This window comes from Neolamprologus brichardi, chromosome 13 (genome assembly GCF_056152115.1).
Source record: "Neolamprologus brichardi isolate AB-2024 chromosome 13, ASM5615211v1, whole genome shotgun sequence".
In the NCBI taxonomy this organism is placed as follows: Eukaryota; Metazoa; Chordata; class Actinopteri; order Cichliformes; family Cichlidae; genus Neolamprologus; species Neolamprologus brichardi.
Window position 1 is genome coordinate 31,058,241 of NC_142116.1, and position 26,910 is coordinate 31,085,150.

Below are 26,910 nucleotides of genomic sequence, written 5' to 3' on the forward strand. Positions count from 1 at the left end.
TGGACCAGAAGCTGTTTCTGGCCTTCTACTTCTCCTCAGCATTCATGTTATTTATTCTTCTATTACCAATTCTTCTAGTGCAGGGGTCTGCAACCTTTAACACCCAAAGAGCCATTTGGACCCAGTTTCCACGCAAAAGAAAACTCTGGGAGCCGCAAATACTTTCTGACATCTAAAATGAAGATAACACTGTATATATTGTTTTTTTACCTTTATGCTTTGTGTGAACAACTAAAGTAAGTAAGTAAAGTTTATTTATTAAGCGCTTTTCACAGACAGGCAGCCACAAAGCGCTGTACACAAATATTAAAATAAACAATACAATCAATAGACATTATACACAATGTAAAAGATCAAATGTAAATAATGTAAAGAATCTAAAATACGTAGATCAACAAAAGGCTTGTTTGAACAGAAAAGTTTTTAACTGCTTTTTAAAAGAATCCACAGAGCAACTAAGGTGTGTTGCTTATGAAATCCATGAAGTGCTGCAGAGTAAATCACATTTTATTTATGTAATTAACACATTTTGAACTCTTAAAGAAATATAACAAAAGCAAAGACACCCAGCTGAACTAAAATGATCCAGCAAACAAAAACTGCTGTGAGCCACCAAACTATTATCACCTTTGGGCTTTTGGAGCCTTGACCTGACTTTTAAAAAATAACTGGAAAAAAAGCTCTATGCTGCTAAAAAATTTGCAAAATTCTGCCTAAATTTGTATTTTACCAGGTTAATGTGTGTGGTGGGGCATGGTCTGCAGCGCCGCTGTATGGGAGGTGGACGCACCTGAGCGGCACCCGCAATCACGCCTCGCCGCCTTAAAGTCTGTGCTCTCTCTGCTGTTGCGTTGGTGTGTGTCGGGCTGTGAGCTGCAAAGCTACAGCCGGCTGTGTGCGTACAGCAACCGTGTGTGAAAAGTGGTCAATAAAGAGATGCTGAAAAGCGTGTTCATGGAAACATCGTCGGGTCTGCCGTGATATGTTTACAATAAGACTTATGGTCCTGAACCTCTGCGCACAGCGTCTGCAGATCGGGACTGTACAAAGTCACTTTCATCTTTACGCAGGACTGTAAGCTGTCCTCTGTGAGGTGTGAGCGTGTTTGTTTTTAACATAGTTCACGGTGGAGCTGCTGACATAATGTGGATCCAAGATCCATAATTGACCTACTTGGGGTCGAAAGTCTTGATAAATGCACGGCGTTTCGGCGGGTACACCGGCTTCCGCGAGTGTGACGCTTAAATTGAGTGGTGAAAAAATAATATAATATAATTTTATTTTTATATTTCAAAATCACAATAATATTCCAATTTAGAGCTACAAGTTAAAAAAGAACTAAACACAAATAAAATACACTTCAGCTAAATACTTTAATTTATTTTCCCAAACCACCCGGAGCCGCAGTATAAGGACAAAAGAGCCGCAGGTTACCGACTCCTGGTCTAGAGCCTTTATCCAGATATAATACAGACAGTCCACATATTACCCTTTTGTTATCTTTGCAACTGCGATGACAATGGTCTTTTAAACTAATCAACGACATATTTTAACCCCAACCACAACATCTGCTGAAACGTAGGTTAACCAAACGTTCTCTTACTAAATGGCATGCAGCATTAAGAGTTTATAGAAACATCCTAAATGACAGTGCAGTGCTTCAGTGAGTAATGCATCTCATGAGCCTCAGATGGGTAAATAGATTTTTTGTTGTTTTATTTATAAGCATTTATTTTTTGGTTACCATCAGTAATAACACTGGAAAAGTCTCACTCTACTCCATTCACTTTTATTTACCTTTGAGTCTTTGTTTCTCACCTCACCCATATCTCTCTGTGTTGAAGCAGCATTACTCTAACAAATGTGACTTTGGAGGCAGGAAGAACAGTGATCTGATGGCCTGAAGGCTCATGACGAGTTTATGATATGTGAATGGAAAACTTGTAGCCTTGTGTGCTCCTGAGGCTGCAACTGTTTTGGTTTTAAAGTGCATATGGAATTGCCTTAGTTGATAAACGTCAGTATGCAGTGGAAGTTTGTGATGCACACCAACAAACACAAGTAACACCTCTGGTGTCTTGCAGTCTCACACCCAAGCCCAACCACACCCTGTTCTACACAGCTTGATGTTGCTTTGAGTACGGACCCCATCACACACATCACTAACATGTAATGACAATGAGGATACTTGTCCCGAGAGAATCTCACATGGATCTAAATAACTGATAACATATGTAAATAATTAATAATCGATGTGTGTAACTAATAACAGATATACAAAGAACTAATAGCAGATTATATAAATAACTCATAACAGATGTAAATAAATAATATCAGATACTAAGACACAATATCCATGTCTGCATGAGGGCAGCTGCACAGACTTGTCCAGCTATCAGAACATTAAGAGAGCCTTTTCACTAGTCCTGTGCACTGATTCTTTAATACACAGTTTTAAGCATTTATCCAAAACAACAGCCCATCACAGCACAGAGTGAGTGGTGGAAAAACATAATGAGCATGTGAACATGTGAATTTAGGTAATAAATGACTAGACCTGCTCAAGCCACTCCATGGAGCAGAAGAGAAGGCGGGTGCTAGTGTCTTTACCTGACATTACATGATTGTGTGACAGTTACTTTCGTAAATCCTGCTATTGGCTGGGCCAATAGTAAGCCTTCTTTTTGAGTCTTACTATGTGACATTGAGAGTGACATTGGTTAAAAGTTAAAACACTACAAATAAAGAAATAAACTTTATAAACAGAGTAAGATTATTCAAACTCCAAAACATAAACATACTGAGCAGTTCTTATTGTGATGTGTCTGTTGGGTTAATCAATATCTGCCCACTTCAAATTGTGGCAAGAAAACATCAAAGCATGTCTAAAATGCATATATCTATATATCTATATATCTATATCTATAGATATATAGATATAGATATATAGATATATAGATATATATATATATAGATATATAGATATATCTATATATCTATATCTATATCTATATCTATCTATATATATATATATATATATATATATATATATATATATATATATATATATATGTGTGTGTGTGTGTGTGTGTGTGTGTGTGTGTGTGTGTGTGTGTGTGTGTGTAGCCATAGCTTGGGTGTTTGCCTCAGTGCAAATTCTCAGATAAACACGATGCATTAATGTGAAATAGAATGTTTAATTAATCCCATCAGTACAAACAAAAGCGAGGCTCGACATCAAACAGTGCAGCTGTGTAAAGTACATTTTTTATGGGTAAAAGAGAGCAAATGCAGCTCTGTAGTTGGATTTAACTTCATTTTGAATGTAGGACTTCTGAAACAATCTTGCCTCAGAGGCATTATTATTCAGTAAAGTCTAGACAGGCAGCTCAACTGAATGACAAAGAGTGGCTTTACTGAATTCTGGTAATGGATAAGTGGCTTTTTTAAAAAAGGAGCTCAGATCAAAGCTGCGTAGCCTGTTGTGATGTGAGCGGCTGGAGGTTCTGATGATAGAACTGTTTTGTCAGTGATCAAATGTCACCTGTCTGTCTGCCCACCAAATGAGCCGCTCCTCTGCTGTGTACACCTTCATGTAATCTTGTGTGGTGGAATAAAACACCCCACACCTCACGCTCAGTGCCAGAGCAGTGAAGGGACTGATTAGAGGCAAATCCCATGCAGAACATGTATGCATGAAAGAACTGATGGAGATTTACCTTCAGTACTGTGAGAACAGTACTGTTACACCACTTTAAAAGATGCCTATCGCTCTGTGCCCCGGGCAGCTTTTGGACATTCTGATCACTGCCTGGTCCATCTTATTCCAGTTTATAGGCAGCAACTCAAACGTGCAAAGCCTGTAGTCAAAACTGTGAAGAAGTGGACTAACGCAGCAAAGCAGGAACTGCAGGACAGTTTTGACTGCACTGATTGGACTGTTTTTGAAGCTACATCTGAGAACCTGGATGAGCTGACGGACACTGTGACATCATACATCAGTTTTTATGAAGATGTGTGTATGCCAAAAATTCAATTCAATTCAATTTTATTTATATAGCGCCAAATCACAACAAAAGTCGCCTCAAGGTGCTTCATGATACAGAGAAAAACCCAACAATCATATGACCCCTATGAGCAGCACTTTGGCGACAGTGGGAAGGAAAAACTCCCTTTTAACAGGAAGAAACCTCCGGCAGAACCAGGCTCAGGGAGGGGCGGGGCCATCTGCTGTGATTGGTTGGAGTGAGAGAAGGAAGACAGGATAAAGACATGCTGTGGAAAAAAGACATGCTGTGGAAAAAAGACATGCTGTGGAACCTTTTGCACATACAACAACAACAATCCATGGTTCACTCCTAAACTCCAACATCTTCGTAAGGCCAAGGAGGACGCCTACAGAAGTGGTGACAGGGCCATGTACAAGCAAGCCACAGCAAAGCAGCTAAAAGCATCTACTCCCAGAAGCTGAAAGAACGGCTCTCAGCCAACGACCCTGCATCAGTGTGGAGGGGCCTGCGGGATATCACCAGCTACAGACGCCCCCCACCCACTGTTGAAGCAAGCCAACGAGCTAAATACATTCTACTGCAGGTTTGAGACGGACAGACTCCCATGCCTCACCCTCCCCTCCCCAGAGCCATTGTTTCAGACATTGACCCCCAACACACCTCTCACACCTCCCCCCTCCCACCTCCCCCTCCCTAATCCAGACTCAACGACCACGCCCCCTCCCGCCATGACAGTAGCCCAGACAAAGCACACAGAAGCGTCAGCTATGGTAGATCACACGATAGGGAAGGCAAGAAGCTGGAAAATGGGCTCTTTTCATCGTTTCCCCTCCTGGAGGCAACGGGAGGGACCTCATGTATCCGATAATACTAAACGAAGACGTCAGGCTTGGACTGCAGCGGTCAGACGAGCGGATATCGAGTTCTCTGCCATCCCCAAATGAGAGCAATTGCCCACCTGAGAATTCATGTTGAGCGAGTAATAGGTAGTTTGCGTAACAAGTTCAAAATGCTACACACTACAATGCCAATCCGATTACTCATATCATGTGAGGGTGAAGACACAACACTGCTTGATGAGATTGTTAAGGTGTGCTGTGTTTTGGTGAATATGTGCCCCAGTGTGGTTGTCAAACCAGGGCCAAATGAAACTTGCTCTTGCTGAATATTCATAAGACTGCTGTGTTGCATTGTAAATAATTGTACTTTCTGTAAAGTGGTTTCAATAAAACAGGAAAAAGTGTGTTTATAAATTTTTTTAAATTCAAGATCTGTTCACAAGTACTTAGCAAGTACTTGGCAACGCACAGCTGGCACAGCTGGCATCAATCGTGAATCATTCATCTAGAGCAAATTTTGGGGCAGGTGCTGAGTAGAAGTCAATGTTATGTGCAACCTCTGGCAGTATCTTAGTCATATGATCAACGTACTCACAACGTGGAGGCTTAAAAATGGCTGTTAAACTCCTTAAGTTTGCAGATGACCCACCATCAGTGGACTCATCAAGGATGGTGATGAGTCTGCGTACCGGCAGGAAGTTGAGCGGCTGGTACTCTGGTGCAGTCAGCACAATCTGGAGCTGAACACGTTTAACACTGTAGAGATGACAGTGGACTTCAGGAGACATCCCTCAACTCTGCTCCCCCTCACCATATCAGACAGCCCTGTGTCGACTGTGGAGATCAAGTTCCTGGGTACCACCATCTCCCAGGACCTGAAGTGGGAGACCAACATCAACTCCATCCTCCATTACAAGCACAGCAGTCCAATATATCAATCTTAGCACATTCATGCATCCAGTGGATATTGGCTCACCGCAACAAACTTTTTGATTCAGAAAAGCCCGTGATGAACTCTGCTCAAATATGCCTTTACCATCAACACTCTTTGCATACACATCAAAACAATGACTGCACAAAGACCCCGTTGGCATTGGCATAAGGTTCAGTGAGGCCAGAGGTTCGCCTCTGTTTTCCATCTTCATTTTGTTTCTTGCGTTGTTCCCCTCCTCGGCTATATACATACATAACTGTCTTCTGCCAAAGCCCCTATCAGCCTCTAAAGCCTCATCTTTCTGTCTGTGGTGCGTGGAGCATGGAAACAGGAGAATGACGTCTCATTCCTGATTAGGTCAGACTGACAGCTGGGCATATTTTAACACACACACACACACACACACACCAACTTGCCATTATAGGAGAGATAAAAATGAGAAGATGATGAATTTACCAGAGTAGTACTTTGTCCTCTATTCTGTTCCCATCACTGTTGACTGAACACGGGACAAAATGATCCATGTCCAGCCCCTCCATCACCCCACGTACCAACCACACGATCCGCCAGTGCTTAATGGTGCATTCCAATGAATCTCCATTCATTCTCCACATTACTGGTACAGCTTCCACTTATTGACCCATCCCGTAGTCACTTTGTAATGGAGTCAGTGCCAATCTGAAAGCTAAATTTGAGATGGAATCAATCTGCACAGGATCAATGACTTGGGGAGTAAATTATACGGGTAACCTCATCCGCTCATGCCTTTGACACAAAAAGAAAAGACGAGGAACAAAAGCGGAGATTTGAGATAAAGCAAATATGACTCCAGTGAGAGGCCTTAGCAGTAGACTGGCTGTCTTTTCACAGTGGACACTGTCATTATTAGAGCTTACCTCATAATGACATGTCATGATGATAATTTAATCTAAAGGTTAATTCTTCTCCGACACAAATATATTTTTTCCTGTCAGATTGCTGCTTAAGCAAATACAAATAGCCTCAGCATCAGTCAGGATAGAGAAGGTGCTGCAGTAGAAATTCAACATTATTCAAATAACTTTTAACAGTTTCATCACTACAGCCTGAATGTACAATGCCGTGTAGTTCTACTGACACCACATTTGGTCAGTGTGGTTAAAATATGTCAACTAATGGCTTTAGACAGAGCAATAATCTTAAGTCGTTGTTCCCTTAAATTCATAGTAAGAAGATATAGTTTTTCTTTTTTCCTCCAAATCAAGGTTTTCATTATATTTGTGGTTATACTGGTACATTTATGGCACATTGCTGAGGTTAAAAACTCATTAAATATATAAACTGAAAATAAAACAAAACTAAGACCTCCACCATGTACACAAGTATCAGCACATTACAAATCACAGTGATGCCAATAAAAAAAAACTTGGAGCCGAATTCAAAGAAAAGAAGAAATTGTTCAGGCTCTTACAACGTAAGGACCAATGGGACACTGATATACATAAACTCAAATGAATAATGTGTACACAAAGGTCAGAACACAAGCGCTTCATTGTTTCTCTTCTTTGGAACTTCACTCAGTAGCTCTTAGGGTTGGAAATTACAATGCCGAGGTTCCTGAATTTCATGTGGATAAAATGGAAATTTTTGGACCGATCTAAACAAGGTTATTATCGTTAACGAAAACTAACGAAATAATGAAAACTAGAAGTGAAAAAACATTTTCGTTAACGGAAATAAAAAAAAAAAAAAAAAAAGGAAAACTGACTAAAACTATAATGAGTGTTCACAAAACTAACTAAAATTAACTGAATTTATAGCAAAAATGTGTTTAGTTTTCATTGATGTGTGCGTGTCATACAAGAGTCAAGGGTGAAAATGAAGTTTAGTTTCCAGATTTTTTTCTTGCTGTGTCTCATTATGCCAGCAGGTGGCAGCACGTTAGTCGAGTCGTCTGTGTCGCTGCTCCGTCCACGCGCAGAATCATGTCAGGAAAAGTCGGGAGCCAGAGTCCAATTTGGGATTACTTTGAATATGACTGTGTTTTGGATAAAGCAAGTGTCTTGTAGTGGAAACAGACAAATTATGAGGGACATTTCTAAAGGGAAAAAATCCCACAAACCTTGAAGTGCACTTGAAAAGCTCACACAAGAAGGCTAACCTAGCTTAGCTTGAGAAGGTAAGGGAGCACACTCAACCCTCATCCCCAGAAACAGAAGCTAACCCCAGGCAAGGCAGCGTGATGCATCCCGAGACAACAGGACGGGGATATCTACACAACTGTGTGAGTCAATTACCTTCAAAAAGTTTATCAATTCACTTGAACCAAAATTACGAACACCCGGTGCTGCGAGAGTTAATAGTCTCATTGGGGCCAAGATATACATTTTATAGTTGCCTGGTATCAATGGTTGTTCATCTGCCTTTATTTATTTATTTAAAGAACCCATAGGTGGGAATGTGAGTTGTCTGTCTCTGCGTGTTAGCCCTGCGACAGACAGGCGACCTGTCCAGGGTGCAGTATGGTAGCTGGAATAGCAACATACCCAAGGATGAGCAGAATGACTGATATGATGAAACTGGGATTTTGTTACACTTAATTATTGCAAACACAACTAAAACTATAACTGAAACTAATCAAAACTAAACTGAAACTAAGGATTTTCAAAAAAATAAAAACTAAACTAAACTAGCAAACAATTGGTAAAAACTAATTAAAACTGATATAAAATTGAAAATCTGAAGTCAAAACTAAATAAAAATAAAAACTAATGAAAATTGCAAAACTATTAAAACCCTGGATCTAAACTTTCTTCTTTAATATTTGCTCCACTGTGGCACCAGGCTCAGTAGTGATGATATTGATGTAACCCATAAACTACATAATCAGAGAAATGTTAATACAGCTGTGAATCCAAATAGATTCATACACAAAAAATACTCTACATCTATCTGTTTGATGTTAAAAACAAAAGCCTTACTGTGTCACATTGTTATTGTTATTGTGTGCTACATCTTCTAAATTCAGTAATCACATTGCTAATCGAACAATCACATTTTTTCTTCAGTTTTTAAGTTATCTGGACAGAATATTTAGCAAGGACTGCATCCGTTGTTGAGGAACACGAAGGCCCAAGTGGACAAGGGATGAGAATAGGGCGCTGTTGGAGTGCTACTACACAAGTAACCCAAGCAGACGGGGTTATATGAAGAGGATGTGGGACCAAAGGAATGTTGGAATCCAACACCTAGACTGATAACTCAGTGTTCCAACATTCAGAAGAAGCAACTGTTATCACAACTGAAGATTGATGAGGTGCAACACAAATTCTAGAGCAAAAGGGAGTCAGAACATCAGGTTCATTTCAGCGTATGACTCAATCCCTCACATGTGGATTTCAGAATGCCTGGAACTATACAAGACCAACAGGACCCTAAGAGGATGTGGCAATGAGGATGTGGCACAAACTGCCATACTTGTGCAGGCTTACATGCCTTTGAGTGTTCAGACTGCCTGTAGGGAGAACTGCCTTTTGTTTTGTGATCACTTGTTTTCTCCTGTTTATGTGTTGGTTAGCTAGGTTATCGTTGTAGGTGGTATATTTCGTGATTTTTTGGAGTTAGGTAAGTTCCTTTTATTTTCTGTCAGGGATGTTTTCTTTGTCACGTTGGCCTTGGCTCTCCCTTAAGTTACATGTCAATCTGAACCAGAACTTTAAGACTAGCAGAAAATAAACCTTTAAAAACTGCCATCTTGACTCCTCCTTCACTATTTTAAATTTATGGTAGCCCCCTGTATCCCCTAGGCTAGCCAGGGGACGTAACAGTACACAATCTCGGAAAGGTTGTTGTACCTCATCTATCTTATGATAGCAGATGCTTCTTCCAAATGTTGGAACACTGAGCTAGTAGTTGTTCTGCTGTCAGTCTGGATGTTGGGTGAGGACACTGAGGACCAGAGCTTTTAGAAACAGAGGCTTACTCTTGATGTAAAAAAAAAAAAAGATGGTTAAACGTCAAACAACTGTTTTCTCAGAGATGTCTTGTCTAGTTGCTAGCTACTGTTACATCAGCAGAGCCAGTAGCAGCTTGTCTCACATGTTTATCTCTCATCAGTCTGCTGTTAAAGACCAGACGTTTATCCACTATGAACATGTGCAAAAAACTCAACTTTATGCTGCTGACCTCTCAGCTTTACAAGCTCCAGCCATTGTTAATGGGGCACAGACTAGTGCTGTTTCTGTCCTATGATGACCAATCTTCAAATAAGCCATTCCTCAGAGATGATGACGTAGCTGATGCAATGCACCACAAAGCAAGAAGGTTCCTGGTTCAAATACTGGCAGGGACCTTTCCATGCACACATCACATGTTGATGCTGACAGTGAGGACAGTGAGGTGACCTTTCAAGGAACAGAAAGTTTAAAGAAATGTAAAATGATCAGGCGATGATACCTTGGTTTATTATGAAAAAAATTAGAAAAGGAAAGAAGTTATAGCTGTGCTTTAACTTGTCTAATGCCACTGCAAGATCTTCCTCTGTTTATTGAATATAAAAACACAGGATTGCTTAACGTCAAACATTTTCCTTAAAAAGGTTCAGTCTGTTATTACATAATTCCATATGAACAGTCAAACTATTCCTTTTTACACATTTTATATCTCTAGTGTTCACTCTCCTCTGCAGCGCAGCATGAGCATGATTGTAAAAGGGTAAAGAAAGAGGTGGGACGTATTTCTGTTTGCTTTAGTGTTAAATTGGTCTCCTCTGAAAATAAAAATATCATAATGTTCACATCTGGTGACATCTTGCTTTCACTGATGTTTGTGCAACTTTGAAGAACCGATTTGTCACAGTTTACAGCCCAATATCAATATCAATATATGAAGCAATATTTGCTTATTGACAGGAGTGTAAATACATTATTGTACCCTAACCCAGATTCTTGAGGGGCTGTAAACTTTGAGGAGGAGAGGAAAAAGGAAGTTAAACATGCAGCTTGGAATCACGGCCCATTTCCCTTTCAAGATGCTCAGAGCAGAAACCTTATGTGGGGCTCTTCCTCTACAGGAGCTAAGTGGACAAACTCGACACCAATATTATATATTAGTTCAAGCATATTCTAGATTTCCAGCTATTAAACCCTGGGAATATCTGAAAAACACAAAACTCTAATGAACACCAAAACTCAAAATAACAGAAGTGAAAACATGATCTGAGTTTATGTGCTTCTGCTGAGCAATCAGCAGCATTTATCCAGCACTGCACCTTTTAATGTCACTTGATTTCCATAATGGCCCCATGGTTTCCCAGTATTGATTATAGCTTTAAGCAAATCTTCCACCATCAGCAGCACCAAAACTCAATTTCACTAGATTGAGCACGCTCCCACAGATTATGCTTATGAAACATAAGAAAGACCTAAGAGCGAAAAAGACAGACAGTGGGAGACAAACGAGACAATTAAAAGGGAGGAAGAGAAGCAGCTGGCTGACTGAGCGTAATGACGGGGAGTACGTTGAGAGTGACTGCAGTGAGGGGGAGAGTGCATTATATTTCTGGTTGAGTGAACGCTGGCGCGACTTGCTGTCGACTTGGATCCGTACACCTGGCTGTTTGGCTTACCTGACTGTGCGTGATGTGGCCCGGCAGGATCTGCGTCCTGCTCGTGTGGATCTGGACTTTTATGTCATTAGTCTACCAACCCAGTACTGGATTTCACCAATACTCAGCTGACGAGCTTCTCCGTCTCCGCTTCCACCTGGCTTCTCCACCGCTGGCTGTGCTTCATCTCCACTCAGATATCGCCTTCTTCCCTCGCCGAAAGTACATCCATCGGGGCTCCCGTCGGAATTTTCACCATGACGACTCTAAGCCAATACAGTCCCTCTGGTCCACTTCATGTCGTCCTCCACGGACGACAGGGCTGCTGACCACAGTGTTTTAGCCACCCTGCCCAGGTCGGCTAACACCTCTGTCCAGTCTGACAACACCGATGTCAACTTCGGCCTCCTTAACATCCGCTCGCTTACAAGCAAGGGTCATCTAATCCGGGATCTACTCACAGATCGTAAGTTTGACTTTTTCTGTTTGACCGAGACGTGGCAACAGCCCAATGACTTTTCGCCACTCAACGACTCCACCCCCCCGGGGTTTGTTTACACCTGCCAACCTCGTAAGTCCGGCCGTGGTGGAGGTCTCGCGGTAATCTATCACAAGAACTGGAAAGTCACGCCGTTGTCTGTACCTGTCTGCAGTTCCTTTGAATCCTGTCTGTCAACTCTCAGGACCTGTTCCAACTGTCATAGCTGTTATCTACCTAATTCTGTCTTCATAAGTGACTTTGTTGATCTCCTGACTCACATAACTACTGTTTCCCCTAATATAATTCTCCTGGGAGACTTTAATATTCATATGGATAACAGTGATCATCCACTCACCAAAGACTTCTCATCCTGCCTCGATAGTTTTGGCTTTAAACAACACATAAACTTTCCTACTCGTACTAAGGGCCATACTTTGGACCAAGTTTGTTGCTCTGGACTTAATCCTTTCAACTGCAAAGCTGATGAACTGCTAATTTCTGACCACTTGCTTCTTTCTTTCAATATCAAAATGACCTTTTCTATAACAAAGAACCTTGGTACCATTTCTTTTCAGAATATTAAGAAAATCAATCCTGATACTCTTTCTTTTGCTTTCTCTGGTCATTTGCATTTTCATAACCCGCTTACCCAAGAGGACTTCGTTTCCTATTATAACTCTAGTCTCAATAGTATTTTAAACTCTGTTGCCCCACTCAAAAAAAATCTGTATCAGCACCCTAGTTCACAGCTGAACTCAGGCTCCTGAAAGCAAAAGGACGACGACTTGAACGCCTTTATAAGAAAACTGGTCTGAATATCCACAAGGAAATGTTTAATAATCATAACATGCATTATAAGGAGTGTATTAATCAAACTAAATCTGCTTACTACTCCACCATTATCTGTTCAAAAGATGACTCAACCAAGATACTGTTTCCACTGTTCAACTCTTCTTTCAGGTCACCAGATTCTTTACCTGCTCATCTTTACTCGTCCTCCTTTTGTGATTCTTTAATGTTATTTTTCATTGAGAAATTCACAAAATACACCAAGATCTGGTTTCCGAGGTTCCATCTAGCTCTTCCCGTGTAATTCATCTCCCATCACACTGTTTTTCTGCTTTCCAGCTCCCCTTGGTTACTGATATTTCAGATTTCATCTGTAAGTCAAAACCTTCTACTTGTCAGCGAGACCCCATTCCTACAGTTTTGGTTAAGGCATGTCTACCCTCTCTGCCTCCCCTCATATCTGCCATCATCTGCTCTTCACTTACCACTGGAACTGTTCCTGCTTCCCTCAAAATTGCCGCCATCACCCCAATATTGAAAAAAACTGGTCTAGATCCCAATAATTTTGAGAATTTTCGGCCTATTTCCAATCTACCAGTGCTTTCAAAACTTCTTGAGAAAATAGTTCCCACACAACTCCACTCACATTTAACTAATAATAATCTGTATGAACAGTTCCAGTCCCACAGCACAGAAACAGCACTTATAAAAATAACCAATGATCTTCTTATGGCAGCTGACTCCGGTTTACTTTCCATTCTTATTCTCCTCGATCTGAGCGCTGCTTTCGACACTATTTCTCACTCTGTTCTCCTCAGTAGGCTAGCCTCCATCGGTCTCTCCCATACTCCACTAGCCTGGTTTAAATCATACCTGTCTGATCGCACTCAGTTCATTCAACTCAAATCCTTCACTTCTCAGCCCTTTCCTCTGACCACTGGCGTGCCACAGGGATCTGTCCTGGGCCCCTTCTTTTCATTATCTACCTTCTACCGCTTGGACACATTTTCCATAAATACAATATCCATTTTCATTGTTATGCCGATGACACCCAGCTGTATCTGTCCACTAAACCTGATTCTGCTCTTCCCCATCCTCCCTCACCCTCTGCTTAGCTGAACTAAATTCATGGTTCTCTTCTAGTTTTCTCAAACTCAACAGTAATAAATCACCGGTCTTCGTTTCTTCCTCTGTGAAAAGTTTGGGTCTCATCCTCGACAGTACTCTATCTTTCAATTCACACATTAATAATGTTACTCGGTCTGCATATTTTCAGTTGCGCAACATTAATCGTCTCCGTCCTTTTCTCACCCCACATGCTGCCATTCTTGTCCACAGCCTTGTTACTTCCTGGATTGATTATTGTAACTCACTTCTTTTTGGTCTTGCTCAAAAATCCGTCCACAAGCTCCAACGTGTCCAGAACTCTGCTGCCCGTATCATCTCCAGGACCCTTCTGTCCACCACATCACTCCTGTCCTGCAGCAGCTTCATTGGCTCCCGGTCGCATCAATTTCAAAATACTCTTGTACACATTTAAGGCTATTCATCATCTCTCTCCTCCATATCTCTCTGATCTGGTTAAGATCACCGCCCCATCTCGTTGTCTCAGATCTTCTTCTTCCCTTTCACTCTCCGTCCCTTCCCCCCGTCTTGCCACCATGGGGAGCCGGGCTTTCAGCTGCTCCACGACTCTGGAATTCCCGACCTCCTGATTTAAGAAACATCTCTTCCTTCTCACTCTTTAAGTCCAAACTCAAAACCCACTTGTACAAAATAGCTTATCCCACATAACCTCTCCACTCTGCTATTTTATTTGTTTATGTCTTATGCTTTTATGATTCTGTAAACTGCTTTTATGTTGCTTTTATTCTACTCTGTACAGTGACCTTGAGTGTTTTGAAAGGCGCTTTCAAATAAAATGTATTATTATTATTATTATATGTGATCAAGACCAGCGATTAAGTCCTCTCGGTGTCATTGTAGTAGAATCCCACTACCTGAAGCCCTGATTTTTCTGATCTGAGCCATGGAAGTCAATAATATAAACTTGGGGTGGGTTTCCATTATCGATTTTAAAATCAATTTTAGTTTTAATAACGTAATATTAATTCATTAAATCCTGAATCGATGTTTAAATATAAATGTATTTTGCCAGAATCTCAGCTTAAACCTCACAAAACTATTTCAACAACCACCAAACAGCTAAAACAGTAAACGAGAGCAGGTAAACGGATTCCACACAAAGACGTAAACACAGAGCATGGACCCGACGCATCAGAATCTGTGAGCTGTCGGCTTTCTCACCCACCGTCGGGGCTGAAAGCCGGCAGCTCACAGATTCTGAAGCTGCACGTTTCGTCACTCTCCAACCAAAATTGACTGAACCAGCAGCAAAAGAAGATCAAAACTACGCTTGATGTTACTCAAACATCTTCATGAATTCCCACTGACTTTGGCTGTTTTGTTTCCACCACGATAAAATCACAATTCCTGCACAGCTCTCTCTCTCAGTGTACTCAGAGAACAGTTCCCCATCTCAAATCTCAGTTTTTGGCATTATTTGCTCGCTTATTGAACACCAGTCTACCGTTTATTACAGTGCTGTCGGCCACTATTTTTTTTCCCCAAAAATGACTTCCAACACAACCCTTATTTCTGCTGTTCAATAGCGAAGAAATTGAAACAAATTATGCCAAATTGCTAAACTCTTAGCTGTGTCTGTAATCAAACCTCTGTAACTTTCCTCTGCTTCATTTCAGCAGCATCAGGTAATGTTCAGATGTTGATTCATGGTTTTCTTCAGTTTTTGTTCTACTGCAGAATATTTTTAAGGTTACCTGCTATAAAAGGCCAGGACAGGAAAATCTCCTTCATGTTTTTCTGTTACTCAGTTACTTTGACACAAAGGCATCTGCTGTGAGGCTCACACCTCTGATGAAGTCTCACAAGTGTCAGTACTGATAAATTATGAGAATTATAATATTTCTGACTGTCGGAGGCAAAATCGAATCGAATTGAATCAATGCGGGATCTTGTGAATCAGAATTGAATCGATTTTAGAAATCAGTGACGATACCCAGCCCTAATATAAACTAGTGATGATCTGCTAATTGATAAACTGAAGGTTTAATTTCAGGCTCGGCCTCTATTGATAGCCGGAAGAAGCAGGCAACTGTCCCAGTGCTTCTAACGCTCTGGACAACAGTCTGTTCATTCATTCATATAGACTATGATGGACGTTCTGTTCTCTCGTATGGTTTTCTATCCAGGTGATTTTATTGGTAGTACATTTGGGTTCACTATCATTTAAAAAAAAACCAAAAGAAACTAAAGAAACAGATTATGTTTTGTGACAGGTTGTTTTTTACAGTTTAAAATTGGTTCTTTGTTAGGTATAGACACAACGGCGGTGAATCTCTTGAGTATGGTGATTTTCATGCTTGAATAATTAATTGGTCAGTGATAAGTGGCTTAACAAAGAGAATAATATTCCTCTGATAGTGACAGTGAGAAAAAGCAAACAATTTTCAGAAGGCCTTAAGAACTACTGCTCAAGACTACTTGTTTTGCTTCCAATTAACCAATGGCTCCTTGGAAGCAAAATATAGAGTAGAGCGGCGTGATTACAAGAGGTTGGCTCAAGACTTTTGTATAGTATTGTATATCTTAGCCTCGCCGAAAGGAATCAGCTGGAAATCATTCAGTTCTTTTAAAACCAGAGGAAGTATCCGGAGGATGTAAGGAGGTAGCAAAAGAAAAAGAAATCAACAATCAAAAGGCCATACCTGCACCTTTAAAAAATGTGTGTAAGTAGGTGCAAAACCAGTCATGGTAAATAGGCTTTTCTGCTCCATCCAAACACTCAAAGCACTTCAACCAAAAGAAAAGAAAACAAATTTGTGTTGCAAATTCTTCAGATCTATGCTTCTCAGTAGTTTGTCTTTTGTAAGAAAGGACTAGAGATGCACGATACCACTTTTTTATGTCCGATACCGATATCATAATTTTGGATATCGGCCGATACCGATATGAATCCGATATAGTGTTTTTTTTAATAAATAAAACTGTTTTTTTATATCTTGCTGCATTTTGTATAAGTTCATACTCAAGTTTAAAAAAAATAAAACACTAAAGCTATTCTGTTATACCTGTATGCAAAAAATACACTGCACCCAAAATATTTCATAGTTCAGCAACACTGATCAATCTAATAAACTTAAACCTGCTCCATCCTCCCTATTCTGGTATTTTAAAGAGTACTTAGCAGAAATATTAAGCAACCTGACTAATAGGGTTGACAACTTCCAGCAAAAAAAAAATAGGGAACCATCCCCCACCTCACGATGCTTAATCGATGTAATCAACTTTAATTTGATGCAGTGTGAAAAAAATACACAGAAATAAATTATTTTTCAAGAAATATTAAATAGATTCAACATCTTTCTTCAACAGAACTGCAGACTGCACAGATGGTTCCCAAAGGAAAAAGTAGTATAGCTTACTAGAGTATATTAGACTTAACAGTTACTATATACAGTAATGGACTTCTATACATTTACATCAGATTAAAACTTTGGGTGTAAGATTCAGATAATTATTTATTAAAGGCTACACATTTTAAATGAGAATAAGAAAGAAAAGTATGTCTTTGTGCCCCCCTTTTCCCTGTTCATGCCCTATCGGCCCCCCTGGCTAAACTTTGCTAGATCCGCCCCTGCACAGTTACGTCAGCTGTAGAAAAAGATCCTGGTGTAGAAAGTAATATTAAATAAATTCTAACAACAGCTTATCAAGTTTAAACGCGCTGCTGTTGTTCAGCCGCTGGTTTCCTCTTTCTGGTGTAAAGTGGGCCAAAAACCAAAAGAGAGACAGACTGCAGACTGTGGGTGGCTGTAGCTCAGGTGGCAGAGCGGATCAGCCACTAACCAGAAGGTCGGTGGTTCGATCCCCGGCTGCTCCAGTCTGCATGCCAAATATCCTTGGGCAAGATACTAACCCCATGTTGCTCTCCGATGCATCCATCGGAGTATGAATGTGTACGAATGTTAGATACTTAGAAGTGCTTGTGTGATTGGGTGTGATTGGGTGAATGAATTAGCTGTATGAAGCGCTTTGAGTGCTCGGACAGAGTAGAAAAGCGCTATATAAGAACCAGTCCATTTACCATTTACTCACACAGAAAAGCTGATCATTGATCAGTTTCACTATTGAAGTAGCAACAGGAGAGGGAGGGGGAGAGAGGCAGTCGCTCCATATATCGGTTGTTAAGCTTAACGTGGGAATGTTTTACAAACAATCAGAGATGAACTTACAAACTTGCTTTACTTCTTTCTGGGAAAACTTCCTCGGAGATGAAATGCTGGTTTGGTAGCGACGCTGCAAATACTCAACCAGACCGCGCAGACAGGTCTCGCCACAGCCGCTCTATCACGTGATGCATACTGCTCCAAGGTGCTAAGGTTATGGGCCGAGTTACGCCGTGTCGCAAGTTTTGTGAGGTGCTTTTTTAATATTTAATGGATCGGATTACATTTTTTATTTCTCTCCGATATCCGATCCAGTAATTTGGGTCAGTATAGATACAATATAGATACTGGTACCGATACCAGTATCGGTCCGATACAGATACGTAATATCGGATCGGTCCATCTCTAGAAAGGACATGTCGCATGGAACACAAGATTACATTTTATGTATTTGTAACATATGTGTTAAATACTTGTGAATTTCACCAAAACACCCCTTTTTTTTAATTCAATATTTCATTTTGCATCTTCATCTCCTGCCTATGTAATATAGGTCTGTGTGTGTTCGTGTGTGTGCGCTGCGTGTGACGTAGGCGCGTGAATGCGTGCCCCTGGTCACAGCTCCTTTCAGCATAGCTGCTCCTGTCGGTGGCGCTGTCACTTGGTGTTCGCTCGCTCTGTGGTATAGTATCACTTCCTGTTCCTGCTCAAACACAGTGGTGTTTCTGAGTAGCTTATTTGCTTAGCAGTTTAATTAACAACTTCTAAATACATTCTTTTTTTTTACATTCTTTTTTTTCACAGTATAATCTTCACGTGCTTCATCCGAAGCACACTTTCTGTGTACTCACTACCTAATTTATAGCCAAAGTATTCACTCACTGTCACTCACTGTCTCTGTACTGTTTCGCTAGCTTAGCTCGTAGCCGACCCGTTAGCACCATGGCTACTTCACCTGTCCCTTCTGCACTTTCTTGCTCATTGTGTCAGATGTTTAGTTACTCCTCGGCCTCCTTTAGCAGTAATGATATCTGTAACAAATGTAGCATATTTGCAGCTCTGGAGGCCAGGATTACTGATCTGGAGACTCGGCTTCGCACCTTGCACTCACCCTTAGCTAGCCAGGCCCCTGTAGCTGGTGCAGCCGAAGATAGCGTAGGCCCCGCTAGCTGTTCCCCGGCAGACCCCAAGCAGCTGGGGAAAGGCTGGGTAACGGTGAGGAGGAAGCGTAGTCCTAAACAGAAGCCCCAGGTACACCACCAACCCGTTCATGTGTCTAACCGTTTTTCCCCACTCGGTGACACACCCGCTGGGGGTCAAACTCTGGTAATTGGTGATTCTGTTCTCAGACATGTGAAGCTAGAGACACCGGCAACCATAGTCAATTGTCTTCCAGGGGCCAGAGCAGGCGACATTGAAGGAAATTTAAAACTGCTGGCTAAGGGTAAACGTAAATTCAATAAAATCATAATTCACGTCGGCAGTAATGACACCCGGTTACGCCAATCGGAGGTCACTAAAATCAATATTGAATCGGTGTGCAACTTTGCCAAAACAATGTCGGACTCTGTAGTTTTCTCTGGTCCCCTCCCCAATCAGACCAGGAGTGACATGTTTAGCCGCATGTTCTCCTTAAATTGCTGGCTGTCTGAGTGGTGTCCCAGAAACGATGTGGGCTTCATAGATAATTGGCAAACCTTCTGGAGGAAACCTGGTCTTGTTAGGAGAGATGGCATCCATCCCACTTTGGATGGAGCAGCTCTCATTTCTAGAAATATGGACAAATTTATTAAACCCCTCAAAACATGACTATCCAGAGTTGGGACCAGGAAGCAGAGTTGCAGTCTTACACGCCTCTCTGCAGCTTCTCTCCTCCTGCTACCCCCCCAAAAACCCATCTCCATAGAGACTGTGTCTGCTTCCAAAAAGACAAAAAACAAACTAAAAACCAGCAACAAACAACTTAAACATTTACAAAGAAAGAACAATACAGTATCCACATCTGAACCAAAGAGTAAAACAGTGAAATGTGGATTATTAAATATTAGGTCTCTCTCTTCCAAGTCTCTGTTAGTACATGACTTAATAAATGATCAACAAATTGATTTACTCTGCCTTACAGAAACCTGGTTGCAGCAGGATGATTATGTTAGCTTAAATGAATCAACACCCCCGAGTCATTCTAACTACCAGAAATCTCGAAGCACAGGTCGAGGGGGCGATGTGGCAGCAATTTTTCACACCAGTCTATTAATTAATGAAAGACCAAGACAGACTTTTAATTCATTTGAAAGCCTGATGCTTAACATTATCCACCCCAGCTGTGAAACTCAGAAACCAGTCTTACTTGTTATCATCTATCGTCCACCTGGGCCTTACACAGAGTTTCTGTCTGATTTCTCAGACTTTATATCTGATTTAGTTCTGAGCTCAGATAAAATAATTATTGTGGGTGATTTTAACATCCATGTAGATGCTAAAAATGACAGCCTCAACATGGCATTTAATCTGTTGTTAGACTCAATTGGTTTCTCTCAAAATGTAAAAGAACCCACCCACCACTTTAATCACACTCTAGATCTGGTTTTAACATATGGCATAGAAACTGAACATTTAACAGTGTTTCCTGAAAACCCTCTCCTGTCTGATCATTTCTTGATAAAATTTACATTTACAATAATTGATTACGCAGCAGTGGAGAGTGGACTTTATCAAAGTAGATGTCTTTCTGAAAGCGCTGTAACTAAGTTTAAGAATATAATCCAGCCACTGTTATCATCGTCAATGCCCTGTACCAACACAGAGCAGAGCAGCTATCTGAATGCTACCCCAACAGAGGTCGATTATCTTGTTAATAATTTCACCTCCTCACTACGTACGACTCTGGATACTGTAGCTCCAGTGAAAACTAAGGTCTCTAATCAGAAGTACATGACCCCGTGGTATAATTCTCAAACACGTACCCTAAAGCAGATGACTCGTAATCTGGAGAGGAAATGGCGTGTCACAAATTTAGAGGATCATCATTTAGCCTGGAGAAATAGTTTGTTGCTTTATAAGAAAGCCCTCCGCAAAGCCAGAACAGCTTACTATTCGTCACTGATTGAAGAAAATAAGAACAACCCCAGGTTTCTCTTCAGCACTGTAGCCAGGCTGACAAAAAGCCAGAGCTCTTTTGAGCCAACCATCCCTTTAACGTTAACTAGTGATGACTTCATGAACTTCTTCACAAATAAAATTTTTATCATTAGAGAAAAAATTACCAATAATCATCCCACAGATGTAATATTATCTACAGCTACTTGTAGTTCCATTGATGTTAAGTTAGACTCTTTTTTTCCAATCGATCTTTCTGAGTTAACGTCAATAATTACTTCCTCCGAACCATCAACGTGTCTTTTAGACCCCATTCCTACAAAACTGCTCAAAGAAGTTCTGCCATTGATTAATTCTTCGATCTTATATATGATCAACCTATCTCTAATAATCGGCTATGTACCACAGGCCTTCAAGGTGGCTGCAGTTAAACCTTTACTCAAAAAGCCATCTCTAGACCCAGCAGTCTTAGCTAATTATAGGCCAATCTCCAACCTTCCTTTCATATCAAAAATCCTTGAAAGAGTAGTTGTCAAACAGCTAACAGATCATCTGCAGAGGAATGGTTTATTTGAAGAGTTTCAGTCGGGTTTCAGAGCTCATCACAGCACAGAAACAGCTTTAGTGAAGGTTACAAATGATCTTCTTATGGCCTCTGACAGTGGACTCATCTCTGTGCTTGTCCTTCTTGACCTTAGTTCAGCATTCGATACTGTTGACCATAATATTCTATTAGAGCGATTAGAACATGCTGTAGGTATTACAGGTATTGCACTGCAGTGGTTTGTATCATATCTATCTAATAGACTCCAATTTGTGCATGTAAATGGAGAGTCCTCTTCACACACTGAGGTTAATTATGGAGTTCCACAGGGTTCAGTGCTAGGACCAATTCTGTTTACATTATACATGCTTCCCCTAGGCAGCATCATTAGAAGACATAGCATACATTTTCACTGCTATGCAGATGACACCCAGCTCTATCTGTCCATGAAGCCAGATAACACACACCAATTAGTTAAACTGCAGGAATGTCTTAAAGACATAAAGACTTGGATGGCCACTAACTTTCTGCTTCTCAACTCAGATAAAACTGAGGTCATTGTACTCGGCGCTGAAAAGCTTAGAAATTTGGTATCTAACCAGATTCTTACTCTGGATGGCATTACCTTGGCCTCCAGTAACACTGTGAGGAACCTTGGAGTCATTTTTGACCAGGATATGTCCTTCAACGCACATATTAAACAAATATGTAAGACTGCGTTCTTCCATTTGCGCAACATCTCTAAAATTAGAAATATCCTGTCTCAGAGTGACGCTGAAAAACTAGTTCATGCATTTATTACTTCCAGGCTGGACTACTGCAATTCATTATTATCAGGATGTCCAAAAAACTCACTGAAAAGCCTTCAGTTAATCCAAAATGCTGCAGCAAGAGTACTGACAGGGACTAGAAAGAGAGAGCATATTTCTCCTGTTTTGGCTTCCCTTCATTGGCTTCCTGTTAAATCCAGAATTGAATTCAAAATCCTGCTCCTCACATACAAGGTCTTAAATAATCAGGCCCCATCTTATCTTAATGACCTTGTAGTACCATATCACCCTATTAGAGCACTTCGCTCTCGCTCTGCAGGCCTACTTGTTGTTCCTAGAGTATTTAAAAGTAGAATGGGAGGGAGAGCCTTCAGTTTTCAGGCCCCTCTTCTGTGGAACCAGCTTCCAGTTTGGATTCGGGAGACAGACACTATCTCTACTTTTAAGATTAGGCTTAAAACTTTCCTTTTTGCTAAAGCATATAGTTAGGGCTGGACCAGGTGACCCTGAATCCTCCCTTAGTTATGCTGCAATAGATGTAGGCTGCCGGGGGATTCCCATGATGCATTGAGTTTTTCCTTTCCAGTCACCTTTCTCACTCACTATGTATTAACAGACCTCTCTGTATTGAATCGTATCTGTTATTAATCTCTGTCTCTCTTCCACAGCATGTCTTTATCCTGTCTTCCTTCTCTCACCCCAACCGGTCGCAGCAGATGGCCGCCCCTCCCTGAGCCTGGTTCTGCCGGAGGTTTCTTCCTGTTAAAAGGGAGTTTTTCCTTCCCACTGTCGCCAAAGTGCTTGCTCATAGGGGGTCATATGATTGTTGGGCTGTTCTCTGTATCTATGAAGCGCCTTGAGGCGACATTTGTTGTGATTTGGCGCTATATAAATAAAATTGAATTGAATTGAGGTAAGTCACCCAGTCTTTAAGTCTGACGTCATTAACCTTGTCTGGGCCCAAACTCCGCTGCAGGTCCATAAGTCAAACGATCACTATGGCATCACTGAGAGTTGAAAAACTGTCTAAATTCTTTCATCTTTAATAAAATGATCAGCGTTCTGATCTACCAGGTGTAACAATTAAGTTTAACATCCAGGCATCCATGAAAATGGAATTTATGACATTTAATGGAGTTAGAAGTTAGCAGAGAGCTAGCTCGCTAGCTTCCATCTAAATACAATATAGCATGTCCTGACTGAGGAATTTCGGAAACAAATTAAAACGTACAGCTCTGTTATCACTTACGACAAAAATGAAGACAGAAAATTAAACAGCAGTGACTTAGGGTTACTAAATTTTGACTAGCTGGTATATAACGATGTGCTACGTGATCGCTAGTGACACAGCTATGTTAGCTTAATATAAACAGTGAAGCTGGAGGATGAACGCTAACGAACGGAGGACATTTTTCCACTCGATAAAAGCTAACATGAGGATTCTCGATGGTCAGGGAAAAATGCAATCGCTGTAAACAGACCAAACTTGAGTCAGGAGATCAACTGATATCCACAATACAAGGTTAGCCATTAATATACTGCTGCATGGGCTGGGCTGCAGTTACAGCGTAAGGTTTTAAAAACTGAGCTTTAAAATTAAAAGCGGTAATAAAAACCGAGAGAGGCCAGCAGTGATCACTGACTGACCTGGAAGCAGTATTCCTCACGTCATCACTTAAAGACCAGACTGCCATGTTGCTCTCGGCTAATTAAAGTTTGTTAAGACCACAAGCTGCAATGCGAATATAGCTGAACCGCCGTGTTTTTGTCTGTTTTTAAGAGACTCGTTCGGTGTAGGTTTCGTGGAGAGCAGAGTTCACTAATTTAAGTCTTTTAATGAGCTTTAGCCGAGAACACAGCTGTAATGTTAGCATGCTGAGTTAGCCTGGTCGCTAACGGGAGGTGAAAGGAATCGCTGCAGTATTATTTTTTAACAGCGTGCACTGTTTTCCTTTGTCAGCAGGCGCGCTACACACACAGAGCACAGACGTGTAATTCTGTGTTGCAGGTATGGAGATGTTTTTTTTGGGATGTGGATTTTTGTTCATTGTTTTTATGGTACAGTGTTATATCGCCTGTTGGATGGCGTTTATTAATATGATTGTACTTGAGTATAACGTTTGAACTATAAGCACCAAAATATTGGGTCCTGGTTATTAAATTGTATTTGTCTGATTGTTTATTTGGTTTTAAATTGTTTTGTTTATTGTTCTTATAAGTTATTTTTGATGATTTTTCAGTGATATATTATTTATTTTGTGCTTTTTGTTTGTTTTTTCAGAACTTAAGTTAATATTTTAAAATAATTTGTTGTATTTGATTTATTATGTTATTGTGGTTGCAAGGCACAGCTCCTTTCAGCATGGTCGCAGGAGAGGTGTCCTAGCAGACACTCACAGATCACGGACTTTAATTCTGTGTTGTAGATCTGCAGTAAAGAGCCCATAGACCCAGTGCTGTCTCCTGCCTCTTACTTACAGGGTCACAGTTTGTTGATTGGGTTGATCTTATTTTTACCTGAACCTACTGATTTGGTTCATTTAAATTTTAAGTCAGTATCTACACACATTAGAGGTTAGGTGAGGGTCTAACAGTCAAATAACTGATTATATGTGAATATAGATCAGTGGTCTCCAACACCCGGGCCACGGACCAGTACCGGCCCACGAGAGTTGAAGCTCGGGTGTGAAATTTATGGTTTTCAAGGTTTTAATCTTTAACTCGGTTTCCCTGGTGCACAGAAGAGCTCTGCAGGAGTCAAACCTTAATTATCCAACTAATTAAAAACAAATGAACGAACATTAATACTAGTCTGACTTTTTTGATTGACTAATGATCTCTGGGAGGTGTGGGACAAAAACACTAAAGCAATTAGCACTCAGGATGGCAAAAGGGCTAGTACATAAACAACATTTGAAATTCTGCTCCAGGAACTGTCAGATCTTTGCATATCAAATGTTTCCAGCTCTTGACAAACGAGGTCTAGCAAGTTTAGCTGAGGGTATGAAGTGAATTCCAGCAGGAAAATCCCCAGGACCTGGCCTCTGTCCTCACCAGCATACAAATAATGCTGCTGAAACTGAACACAGAGGTGTTACTCGTCCAACACAAACTCACCCAACAACTTTAGCTTTTTCAATTCTGAGAAAAAAATATTTACATAGAACAGTTACAATAAACACATATTGGCAATATGGAGTGGTGACATAGGCACAGAGTGTGGAGGAAAAGAAACTGAAAGGAGAAAAAAACAAACAAAATGTAACCATTGTGATCAGGTGTGTTAACATGTCTCAATTCAGCTCGACGTTTGAGATGAGCATATAGTTCAGGCAGGTGATCCTGAATTATTTACACTGAGATGGTTCCTGGCTGTGTTTCTCCCCCTCTCACCCCTCACTCACTAGGTGTTTATACAGCACTCTGTAGGGCTGCTCGATTATGGCAAAAATGATCATCACGATTATTTTCACTGAGATCTCGATTATTTGACGATATTTATTTACCAATAACAATGTGTTGAATAATGACTTTAAAGATTGTCAAAAAATAATATAAAATAGTGCAAATACTGATAACAGTGCAAATGTTTGCAATATAAGAAATAAATGAAAAATGTAAACATGTTTAGTGAAGTTTGCAGTGTTGCTCTGTGGTGCAGCTACGACACCGTAGCAAAGTTTACACACTGTGTCTACTTGATCCACGTCTGACTCCGAACCTATAATGTTTCCACACCACTGAAGTTTTTTTACCTCTTTTCAGCCAACAGCAGTCACTCTCCTCTCCAAATAACTTCTGTTTAGCTTTCAGCGGTCCCCAACCCCCGGGCCTCGGACCGGTACCGGTCCGTGAGTCGTTTGGTACCGGGCCGCGAGAGGCTCAGGTGTGAAATGTATAGTTTTCAGGGTTTTTATCGGTTTTCAGCGTTATTTTGTTATCGTTTTTATCGTGTACTCGGTTTTCCTGGGTCTTTTCACGTGTGTTATGAATAAATCTTCTTTTTTTCGGTACCAGTACTAGTTTTATTTTGTTGTATTTATCTGCGACACCTTAAAGGCCGGTCCATGAAAATATTGTCGGGCATAAACCGGTCCGTGGCGCAAAAAAGGTTGGAGACCGCTGCTCTTAATTGTTGTGACACGTGTTCGAAATGCAGAGAGGTGCGCTCGATTTGCCACACGGAGCAGCGCGAGAGTAAAGCACGAGGGAGGGGCTAATAATCGGCTCAGTCATTGTTAATGATCGTTGAAAGCCCAGATCGTAATCGTGATTAAAATTCGATTAATTGAGCAGCCCTAGCACTCTGCATTGAATCATTAGTCATTATTAAACTCTGGCTGTCTTACACAGCATGTCTTTGTCCTGTCTTCATCCGTTCTCCCAAAACCAGTCATAGCAGAGGGCTGCTGGAGGTTTCTTCCTGTTAAAAGGGAGTTTTTCCTTCCCACTGTCACCAAGCACCTGCTCATGGGGCTCATCTGATTGCATCTATTGCAGTTTTCTGTTTTTTTGTGTGTTATTGTAGGGTCTTTACCTTATTTGGCACGATACAAATAAAACTGAATTGAACTCAGTGTGTCTTGATGCATGCTCAGTCATCCAGGTAAGAAA

The 26,910-nt window shown here is 40.8% G+C and overlaps 1 protein-coding gene across 2 annotated transcripts in view; it reads right to left on the reverse strand.

Annotated features, from left to right (window-relative positions):
* The window catches only part of LOC102785259 (receptor-type tyrosine-protein phosphatase gamma-like), a 327,441-nt gene that overhangs the window by 256,855 nt on the left and 43,676 nt on the right, over positions 1-26,910 (reverse strand). The gene's annotated exons all lie outside the window — the stretch shown is intronic.